This window comes from Camellia sinensis, chromosome 13 (assembly GCF_055761805.1).
Source record: "Camellia sinensis isolate YWXY chromosome 13, ASM5576180v1, whole genome shotgun sequence".
In the NCBI taxonomy this organism is placed as follows: Eukaryota; Viridiplantae; Streptophyta; class Magnoliopsida; order Ericales; family Theaceae; genus Camellia; species Camellia sinensis.
The window spans coordinates 56,841,985-56,854,605 of record NC_138973.1 but is presented as its reverse complement, the minus strand read 5'-3'; positions in this window follow the sequence as shown (position 1 = coordinate 56,854,605).

The window sequence follows — 12,621 nt, the reverse complement described above, 5'->3', positions numbered from 1 at the left end:
AAACAGAATACAGGGTCAACAACTAGCCCCAGCCAAGGGAGTGGTTTCGTACCACCCTGTTCTGAGTGTGGCAGGAAGCACAAAGGGGTCTATTACAAAATATCTGGAGCCTGTTACAGGTGTGGCAAGGTGGGCCACATGGTTAAAGACTGCCCCTCTGCTCCACAAGCCAATAGTAAAGCTGCACCAAGCGTGGCAGCATCAACTGTTGCACCAAAACCGAACCCCAAAGCTACCGGGAAAGAGCCCATGAGGTAGGGCCGAGTGCTCGCCCTACTACCAGGAGATGTGCAGAATACCGAGACCGTTGTGTCAGGTATTCTCTCTATTTGTACTCAAAATGCTTATGTACTGATTGATTCGGGGTCTACACATTCATATGTGTCGCATGCTTTTTCACGAAAACTGAATAAACCATTAGAACCCATGAATTATCTGTTAGCTGTATCATCACCCGTTGGGGGATCCATGACTTGTGCATATATGTACCTGCTTGTGAAATTATTGTTGGAGATGCACATCTGTATATTGATTTACTGCCACTGAACATTGATCATTTTGACGTAATATTGGGAATGGACTGGTTAACGAAATACCATGTTACTATAGACTGTGTAATGAAACAAGTAGTTTTCCGTCCACCTGGTTTGCCTGAATTTGTGTTTAATGGAAGTGGAGTAGTACCTCCTCCGTATTTGATTTCATCTGTGAAAGCTGTTAAATAGATTAGAAATGGGTGTAAAGGGTATCTGTATTCTGTATTGACTGTATCTACTGATGATAATGCTAATATGAACAGTATTCCCATAGTCAGAGAATTCCCAGATGTTTTTTCAGATAATCTGCTAGGGGATTTGATTGACAGGGAGATTGAATTCACCGTTGATGTGATTCCGGGTACCCAGCCAGTATCTAAAGCTCCTTACCGAATGGCTCCGACTGAATTGAAAGGGCAACTGCGAGAACTGTTAGATAAGAAGTTCATCAGGCCCAGTACTTCACCGTGGGGCGCACCTGTTTTGTTTGTGAAAAAGAAAGACGGCTTATTGAAACTGTGTATTGACTACCGTGAACTGAACAAGGTAACTGTGAAAAATAAATACCCATTGCCACGTATTGATGACTTATTTGATCAGTTACAGGGTGCTCAAGTGTTCTCTAAGATCGACCTCATATCAGGATACCATCAGTTGAAAGTTAAACCAGAAGATATTGACAAAACTGCTTTTCGAACGAGGTATGGACATTACAAATTTTTAGTTATGCCTTTCGGAGTTACCAATGCACCTGCTGCATTTATGAACCTCATGAACAGAATCTTTAAACCATACCTTGATGACTTTATTGTTGTATTCATTGATGACACTCCAAAAGTATAGAAGAACATGAACATCATCTGAGACTTACCCTACAGACCCTAAGAGAACAGAAACTTTATGCTAAACTGTCTAAATGTGAATTTTGGCTTGATCATGTTATGTTTTTAGGGCATGTTGTTAGCAAAGATGGAATTTCAGTTGATCCACAGAAAGTTGAAGCGGTAGTAAACTGGCCTAGACCAACAAATGTGACAGAAGTCCGAAGCTTTTTGGGTTTGGCTGGATATTACAGAAGATTTGTCAAAGATTTCTCCAAAATTGCCTTACCATTGACTCAATTAACTCAGAAGGGGATATCATTTGACTGGACTGACCAAAGGGAATCAGCATTCCAAGAGTTAAAAACTCGACTTGTAACTGCACCGATTCTTACCCTACCTTCAGGTACGGATGGTTTTACTGTATTTAGTGATGCTTCTCATAAGGGTTTAGGATGTGTTTTAATGCAGAATGGGAGAGTTATTGCTTATGCTTCCCGACAACTGAGACCGCACGAAAAGAATTACCCAACCCATGACTTGGAACTTGTCGCAGTGGTATTTGCATTGAAAATCTGGCGTCACTATCTGTATGGGGCGACATATGAGGTGCATACAGATCACAAGAGTCTGAAATACTTCTTCACACAGAAAGAATTGAACATGAGACAGCGAAGATGACTAAAACTGATTAAAGACTATGACCTACAGATTTTGTACCATCCGGGAAAAGCCAACACCGTTGTCGATGCACTGAGCCAGAAATTGATTGGAAATTTAGTCTATTTGCTCACCGGACAGAAAGAATTGCTTTGTGACCTTGAAAAATCTGAAATTGAAATTGTTTTGCGAGGACAAGGTGGAACAATAGCTGCTATTTCTGCTCAACCGGCACTGATTGAAGGAATTAAAGAGAAACAATAATCGGATGACTTCTTGAAGAAGATCATCGGAGAAAGGGAAACTAAACCAAGACTGGGTTTCAAATTTGAAAATAATGTACTGAAATTTCAAAAAAGACTGTGTGTACCGAATGATACTGAACTGAAAAGAAGAGTTCTGTAAGAAGGCCACAATTCAAAACTGTCTATCCATCCAGGGAACACGAAAATGTACCAAGATTTGAAATTGAATTTCTGATGGCCGGGAATGAAGAAAGAAATTGCTGATTTTATATCGAAATGTTTTCATTGCCAACAAGTTAAAGCCGAACATCAACGACCCGCAGGCTTATTGTAGCCCTTACCCATATCGGAGTGGAAATGGGAACATATCACCATAGATTTTATTGTGGGATTGCCTCACTCCAATAAAGGTATGGACTTAATTTGGGTTATTGTTGATAGACTGACTAAATCTGCTCACTTCTTACCTGTTAAGACAATTTATAATGCGGACAAATTGGCTATACTCTATATTGATGAAATTGTTAGACTGCATGGAGTACCTGTGTCCATTGTTTCTGACAGGGATTCGAAGTTTACATCGAGATTTTGGCAAAGCTTACAGACTGCATTGGGTACTGAATTGAGACTGAGTAGTGCTTATCATCCTCAGACAGATGGCCAGTCAGAAAGGACCATCCAGACTCTGGAGGATTTACTGAGAATGTGTGTCCTTGATTTTCAGGGAAACTGGGAAAGCCATTTGCCCTTAGCCGAATTCGCTTACAACAACAGTTATCATTCAAGTATTGGTATGGCGCCTTTCGAGGCATTGTATGGCAGAAAATGTAAGTCTCCGATTTGCTGGGCAGAAGTTGGAGATGGGCCTTTGCTTGGGCCCGAGATTGTATATGAAACGACTGAGAAAGTGAAACTGATACAACAGAGACTGAAAACTGCACAGAGCAGGCAAAAAAGTTATGCTGATGTCAGAAGACGAGATAGAGAATATGAAGTAGGTGATCACGTGTTTGTGAAAGTGACACCGATGAAAGGCCAGACTCATTTTGGAGTCAAAGACAAGTTAGCACCAAGATATGTCGGACCGTATGAGATTATTGAGAAAATCAATCCGGTGGCGTATCAAGTTACGCTTCCTCCTGAAATGGAGCATATGCACAACGTCTTCCACATTTCTATGTTGAGGGATTACCTCCAGGATCCTTTCCAAGTGATAGAGCCTACTCGTGTAGTGCTTAGTGATGACTACACTTACGAGGAACGGCCTATTCAGATTGTAAACAGACGGATCAAGAAGTTGAGAAATAAAGAGATCCCGTTAGTGAAAGTCGACTGGCAAAACCATGGTGGCGTGTATGCCACTTGGGAAATGGAAGATGACATGGCTAAAAGATATTCTGAACTGTTTCCACTGAATCCTATTTTCTTCCAAAACGAAGGTAACTCGAGTTTAGAGGACTAAACTCTTTTTAAGGAGGGGAGACTGTAACAACCCTCACCACTGTCTACCGATGAACTACCGATTGCTGCTAAACTGAGACTGATTATGAAAAGTAATTGAATTGATTGGAATACTGAACTGGCTGACTGAAATTTGAAACTGATTGATTGACTGTATCTGTTTAAAAGCATCATTTATCTATTTGACTGTTTGATTATCTGTTCATGTTTTATGTTTAAATTGCGAATTGAAGGCCTTATCGGCGGCCGAACCGGAGATCGATTAGTGTTTTATGATCATCATAATTTATGTGATTTTATGGCATATTTATCTGAAATTTGATTTAGTATGATTAAACTAGATTAAGTAAAGCTAATTAAAGAGTTAGGCTTATCTACAACTTTGCCATTGTGAGTGGGCCACTTCATGAACTATATTTGAGCCTTATTATACACTTAGGCAAACACTTCATCAGCTCATTTCCCTTGCCTTAGCCGACCAAAAGAGAGAGAGAGGGAGAGGAATTGAATTCCTTCTTGTGTTTTGCTTGTAGAATTGAAGAAATTGAAGGTTGATTACATAATTAAGCTCCTACACCTTAAACTCAAGACTTAGGTAAGGAGATTTAACCTCTCATTGTTGTGTTTAAGTTGATTCTTGCATGGTTCATGTCTAATTGAGGAGCCAAGCCATGATTTAGTTCTAACATGTTGAATTATAGCTTAATTCATGCATGCATGCCTATATTATTGAATTTTGAGTTGATTCCATGGAAAATTGTCACATGCATGCTCATATTTATGTTAAGTCCATGAATTCATCTTGTCTTTGAAGATATTAGCTCAATAGAGCATGTATTTGAGGCTTGTAAGTTGTTTAACTTCATGCATGTTGCATGTTCATCTTGTTCATGAAAATTGGTTTGAAATTGGATTTAATTGAAACACCCTTGGGCTTTGGTTTCTTAAATTGAGCTTTGAATCAAGTTATTCTATGTGTTTACAAGTGTTTTCCAGAAAGTTGGCCCAAGAGGATCGAAATTTATGCATCAAAACATGATTTTGAACTTGGGACTCAAACCTGGAAAATCTAGATTTTTTACTCCCGCTCGAGCGGGGGAAATTGACGCTCGAGCGGGAAAATCGAGCTCCCAGCATCTTGCATTAATTTACAGTCCGCTCGAGCGGGGGCATGTGTCTCACGCTCGAGCGGGCGTCGAGCGTCCGTCGAGCGGGGATTTCACCTATCCAGTACTTTTACAGTACGCTCGAGCGGGGGATGTTCCGCTCGAGCGGGTAACTTTGTTGCATGTCCGCTCGAGCGGGGAAACCTGAGCTCGAGCGGGGATCTGTTTTTTCTGAAAATTTTGAAACTGTTTTCTGAATGCATCTTTGCATCCTCATCCCATCCTAGGCATTCTTAAGCCTAGTTTAAGACATCTTAATAAGGATATAGATGTAGAACACACAAAGGCAAATTAGGGATTAAATTATTATCTTTCCCAACTGTGTAGCTTAGTGTGTGTTCAATCTGTAAATTGTGTAGGGTTGGCGACTGGGGATGCGCTCTAGCCTAACTGTAGCCCAGAACTCTGTGAGTAACAAATGTGTAAAGATATGTTCAAAAATGATTATCCTCTGAACAATTGAACTGTACTGTTTCTGAATTGATACTGTTAATAGAATGAATGTATGTCCTCTATTCTGAACTGTATTGTGGCATCCTTAACAACTACTGTTACTAACTGTTACTGTTATAGAGATCTCTGTCGGTTCCTTTGTTGGAACCACTACTATTTACTGATTGATGGCCATCATTAACTGTTCGGTCTTTCAAGACCTACTGTTTACTGTACTGTTATGCTAATGGATGTACCACATATGACTGTACTGACTGAACGACTGAAATACTGATTTAATGAACTGTTTTCATTATTGTAAGGACATTCATTCTAAACCTCTTTACGCATTATGTTATTCACTGGGCTTTAGCTCATTGCTCATATATATATGTAGATGTACAGGCACCAGACCACGGCTAGAAGCGTCGGGGTAAACTCCAGTTTTGTCAAGCCAACCACTGTGCCTCACTGCAAGGTTCCGAGCCTGTCAAGCTATGGCTTAGGGGTGTTTTAATTTCCCCCGTCTGTCTCTGTAACTGTTTTGTTAACTGTATAGACTGTTACTGTACTGCTTAATAGGGATTAGGTCCTTGATCTGAATGATTATAAATGTTGTACATACTGTTCTGCACTGTGTGTATATATATATGTATGCATGAAAAGTCTTTTTGGCATACAGACTGTCACAGCTCATTGGACATTGTTTATTTACTATATTGGCTTCCGCTAGGCCCCTGTACTATGTTCTACTGTATTACTGTTAAGCAGGCCTTCGGTAATCTCGGATTACTGGCCGGTTACGGTGCTAAACCCATAGAGGCGGGTTTGGGTCGTGACAAGTTCATTTAATGTTTTCATATTGTCAATTTTCATCTATAAATATGCATTGTATCATAGTATTCTGAGTAAGGGAATAAGAAGAAGAATAGGAGTTAGAGAGAGTGTGAGAGTTTGAGAGAGAGAGAGAGTTCTCCTCTCCTTGTATTTTGTTTCAGAATTGTTTGAAGTGAAATAAAGTTTCTCCTCTCCTCGTATAATAAAAGGTGTTGGAAAATTTGAATTACAATTTACTTCAATGGTTATGTCTCTTAATATAGAAGGGTGTATCCTTTTGAAGGGCACAACCTTTTTACAGAGTCATGGAGGAATCTATAAATTCTATCCCCTCACTTCAATTTGAGATAGAGAATTGTCTTTTCTTCTTCACTTTGCATTTATTCTTCATATTTTCTGAGTCTAATTTTACTATAAAGAGAGTACATACACAGCGAAGTTCGTTAGGCTTGCAATAGTAGTGTTGCTAGTGCAAGATATTGATCGTTGTATTCTGGGAGATAGACGTCCATTGAATCCTAAACACCGGTGGGAGGACGAATCTGTCTTAAGGAAAGAGTGTCACACACTCGACTCGATCAGGTTTTATCTTTTTATTTACTGTAAGTTTTGTTACGTTATTTTATCAATTTATTTCAGTTTTGGTTTTTCCCAAAAACCATTTACATATTTTTTTAATTGTATTTTTCTTATAGTTTGGTACTATTTTTCCAACAATCTTAAGACAGATTCATATTTGTTTATGCCTTTTGGGAAAATGTAATTGATTTATTATTAGTATATGGTGAATTGCTAATAGAATTAGTTTTTTTTTTTTTTTTTTTTGTGAAATGAATTCATATTCAATGCTACTCATTTGCAAATATGATTAAATTGTTTTATATCATAAGCAGTTAAACTATTATTATTGGTTTTGTACCAACAGTTGTCGTCCCTTCTTAGATATGTCTTTTGAATTGAAACAACTATTCAGTTTTTTGAAGTGTTTTAGCACGGTTCATATTTGAAACAACGGTTTCATAGCACGCTTTTTGTGGTGTGAATTAATTTAGCAGTAGTATATCTTTATATTGATTAGCGGATATTCTGAGAAAGTCCATCGCCATTCACAGAGATATCAAACGTATATAGTACTTTGATGTCAAATTATTATTTAATTTTCACAACTTGTTATAGCAATCATGCTGCAGACCCCCAGTTGGGGGTGACCCCTACCACCCCCACATACACGTGGGGGTCCAAGAGAGGATGAAAAAGAGAAAAAAAAAATAAAAATTGGGCCAATCAGCACCCACTGCGGGTGCTGGGGGTCTCCCCCATTTTCCCTTGTTATAGACATCATGTAGTCATGTAATTATTATGAAAAATTATATATGTGCTAATTTTTTGACTGATTTAGCTTCAGTGCTATATATGGGATTTAATTAGAGTTTATTTAAAAGTTTGTGAACTTTTAATTAAATTGTGGTGGTGCTACTACCAATGGATTTCTTTTGGAGTATTATATATGTAATATTGATTATGGTAGTAGTACTCTTGCAATATCAACCAATCATTAACACCAGATAAATTTAAACATGATAATTTAATAGTGGTGTTCCATTTAATTGGAAGTAAGGTTGAGGAATCTTTTGTACTGATTATTATTTTGTTAATAATCAAGTTGAAAGTTTTTTTAAAAAAAAATAACTTTGACATAAGTTGTCATTATTTATTATGAAACTTGTGAAGTAGAGTTGTTTTATATGTTTTAGTGAGTATTCTATTATGTCTGGGTTACATAGATATTTGTTGCACTAAGCATTAACAAGAGTCAATATGTTCTCATGTGGGAGTTTATCTCTTGAATTTGAAGAGAAAATTTAATTTTTCTTTTGTTACAAATATTTTTGAATAAATTATGTATGAATTTATCAAAAATGAGTTATATTTGTGACAATGACACTTGTCTGGAAATGAATCATGTTATTTATGCTAATTTATGTATTATCACAAATGTGGAGGAAAGAGATAAATGAGAAATTATGATTATGATTGACTTGTTAATCTTATCCATGTCTACATATGTTGTAGAGTTGACAATTAATAGCATCATTTTTTTTTATATGATGTCATTAATTGATATATTTAATATATCGATTTGGTATGTGGTGTATTATATATAGGTGTCAATTTTTTTTTATCAAAATGTCGATAAAAATGTGAACTTATGTGTTTTGATATAAGAAGAATTCTAACTATTCTTTGGAATAATGACTGAAATTAGTGTGGTGACCGATAACTCCGTAATGAAATATTACATGAGTTAAAATATTTCATGGGTGAAAGACACTTTGGTAATTGTCGACGTAGTCACTAATACTGAATAAGACAAATAAGATGTAAATACATTTATACAGTGATATTTATATTCCATGTTGAGATTGGAATTAAGGGTTGAAACAAAAAGAAATTAATCATGGCTAAAGAAATGATATTTGACAAAGTATTGTGGCCACAACCAGTATTGGTCATTTCTTCTTTGTACTGCGAAAGCAAGTTATGAAGTCTAATTGTATTTTAGACAAATTAATATTTTGATTATATTCACAAAGCAATTTACATCTTGTTATTTAGTTCAACACGGCAATTAATGATATATTATGATTTATCTCAGAATTGTGGGGGTGTATTAATATTTTTGTATAATTATACACCAGCAAGAGAAATTAAGTTTCCTTGGAATGCTTAAAATGTGGGGGTGCTTGGAGGATTTTACCAAAGTAATGGTTCCAATTGTAGGTCCACAAAGAATCTCAATTCTTTTTATAGGACAAAGTTGGAGTAGAAACAAAAATGGTTTCATTAACTCCTAAGGAACAACTCTATGTTTATTATTTAAATTTGAAAACGGGAGTGACATAGAGTAATAGTAAGTCTCGATATAATCAAAGACTTAATACCGTAGGAAATTTCCTTTCAGTTGTAAATATTATCTAAGGATAATATAATGGATCCACTAACTACTCAATGATATATAACTGAGAAGGTTAAACGAATAATAGCGGCTGCTAAATAAAAAGTTTGACCAAAGTGCAAATGAGGGAAAGTTCATCGAGGGGAGTGTGATTAAAGCCTATTACATCAGAGTCATCATAATGGTAACCCTACTTAGATGACTGGAGATCCCAAGAACTAAGTTCAAAGGGACAATTAAGTTATGTATGGCTCACCAGAAATCACTAAAGGAGCCTAACTCCTATCCATTCCTATGATAAGAGTGATATCTGCAACATGTGTTGTATGTAGGGAACTTAGGGTAAACTATGCTTTCAATAATCACTTATATCTTGAAAACTCTAAAGGGGTATCTTTCAAGAGGGGTATTAAAGAGACTTGAAATAAGGATCACCTATATGAGTGTGAAGGGGCCACTTCTATGAAAATTGATAAGACTAAATTTTCTAAAGCACTCATGAAACACTAGGAGATGCCCAAGGCCAAAACGGGCACAACCGTGAGAACTAAGTCGTGTTTGGAGATATTCTGTGTGAATTCTATTGTCTTGGCTTACACAAACAGCTAAACAGTTCAAGGCAGCACGTCCACTGATTAGTTAGTAAGTCCAATAAGCTTTCACTAGGGAAGGTTCAAAGTCAAAAGCTACCTATCCTGATGCAGGGTATTTCCTTAATGTACTCTCTCTTTGTCTGCATGTTGTTGCATATCCTTTCCGTAAATTTCATTCATGTGGGGGATTGGAAAATTTGAATTACAATTTACTCTAATGGTCGTGTTTCTTGACATAGGAGGGTGTGTCCTTTTGAAGGGTCATAACCTTTCTAAAGAGTCATGGAGGAATCCATAAATTCTATCCCCTTCACTTCAATTTGAGATAGAGAATTGTCTTTTCTTTTTCACTTTGTATTTATTCTTCATATTTTCTGAGTCTAATTTTACTATAAAGAGAGTATATGCACAACGAAGTTCTCTAGGCTTGCAATAGTAATGCTGCTAGTGCAAGGTATTGATCGTTGTATCCTGAGATATAGATGCTCATTGAATCCTAAGCACCGGTGGGAGGACGAATCTGTCTTAAGGAAAGAGTGTCACACACTCGACTCGATCAAGTTTTATCTTTTTGTTTACGGTAAATTTTGTTACGTTATTTTATCAATTTATTTCAATTTTGGTTTTGCCCAAAAACCATTTACATATTTTTTTAATTATATTTTCCTTATAGTTTGGTACTATTTTTCCAACAAAAGTCTCAGTTTCTTTTTTTCTTTTCTTCTTGCACCACCACAAGTGGTTTGATATCCCACTCCCACCAACACATTCTAATGCTCTTGAAACAAATTTGCGTCTTTTCACTTTTGAAGAACTTAGAGAAGTTTTCACTTTTGAAGAACTTAGAGAAGCAACACCAAGTGTTGAAGGAAGAACTGGGAATGGGTTCTTTTGGCATTGTTTATAAAAGTGTACTGAAATTTGGTTCTAAGAATCAAGTTGCAATCAAGAAGTCGCACAAGTTATCACAAGAAGAAAAGTGGGAATTTAAAGCCAAAGTGAGTGCAATTGGAAAAACTCATCACCAAAATCTAGTTCAATTGTTCAAATACTACAATGAGGGGCCTTACAGACTATTAGTATACGAACTCATGAGCAATGGCAGTTTAGCTAATTTTCTTTTGGGCTTCCAAGACTTGATTGGAATTTAAGAACTCAAGTGGCCTTGGGGATCACAAGAGGGCTGCTGTACTTGCATGAAGAATGTAGTGCCCCAATCATCCATCGTGACATTAAGCCTCCAGACATACGCATCGATGAATATTTCACAGCATGAATTTCTGACTTTGGATTGGCAAAATCATTGATGTTTAATCAAACACGGACTCATACTGGGATAAGAGGAACTCGATACAAGGCTCCAGAATGGTTCAAGAATGTACCCGTGACAGTTAAAGTGGATGTCTAAAGTTTCGATGTCGTGTTGTTAGAGATCATTTGTTGTAAAAAGAGTGTGGCAATGGAATGTATGGAAGAAGAAAGAGTAATACTGAGATTGGGCTTATGATTGCTACATAGAAGAAAGACTAGAAGCTTTGGTGAACTGTACGGGGAGGAAATAATTCTCCTCGTATAATCCTGTTGACCAAGTCCACGCTCCTCCGTACGACGTCGCTTTGTCACCTGAAAACACAAACGTGAGCTAGCCGGCGGGTGTGCGCCGGAAACCTCTCCGATGCCTAAGTCAGAAAACTTGACAAATAGACAAAGCTCTAAGTTCTCAGAAAGATTGTGTTCAATTACCTCCTCCAAGGTGATGTTTGTAGGCTTTTATAAGTTTCCCGTGGCACAATCCTAGTAGGACTTGTATTTCTCCATGCAGAGTCCTCCTAGGATTCATACTCCAAAGGATAATGCTTATCCTTTTACACCCTCCCCCACTGCTTAAACCAAGTGGGATGGTTTTCTTTATGGCCGAACTTCCATTTGACCGAAGTAAAGTTGGCTATACCGAGCCACAGAGGGCCGAACTATCCTTAGCTCGGTCTTCTCCTCAAACTCATTACTTCGGCTGTTCTGTTCAACCTTGACGTACTTAGATCAAACTTCCAAGTAACAAGTTCTGACCGACCTAACCATTGTAAGTCACGACCGGACTAACTCCGAAACCGGCCTTCTCAGAACATACTGTGACCGGACTAACTCCGAGACCGGCCTAACTGTGAGTTGCCTAAAGACCGGGGTAGTTTTACTCTTCCTTGGGCCGAAGTAAATATCTCTTCTTGAGCCGGAGTAATTTCACCTCCTTGGGCCGAAGTAACTTTGTCCTTCTGGGCCGGAGTATCTATTGCGGCCTTCTTACTTAGTCCTTCGCGTTTTGGGCCTCAATGCCCAACTCGCAGCTCGGCCCAATTTTTCCCAAAAATTACCCACTCATGAACAATGATGAGGCAGCAATGAGTAATATCATGATGTTGCGCAGATGGGTCATGACAGCTCTCTGTTGTATTCGAGAGAACCCTTTGAAAAGGCCTACAATGAAGGCAGTGATACAAATGCTAGAAGGATATGTTGAATTTCCAATTCCCATTGGCCCTTTTTCCTTTTTGCTTAGCCTTAGCTTCATGAGCCATGAAGACACAGGTTGGGTTGGGTTGGGTTGGATTGGATTGGATTGGATTGGATTGGGTTGGTTTCTAAGTGCATTGGTTTGGTTCTATATTTTCAAATTATCAAACTGATAGGATCGAGTTGGTTCTTGATTTAGGCCTTGCCTAAATCGAACCAACCCGATAACCGAACCTATTTATATTAACATGTTTTCACCTAATTAGTCTATTACAATAAACTTGACTGCACTTAATAATTTCCCACATATATGAATTATTAGGTGAACGAAGAAAATTTTAGAAAATATTAGAATTTTGAGTTGAATTTCGTAATTGATTTAATTTATATTGATTATGTTTAAACT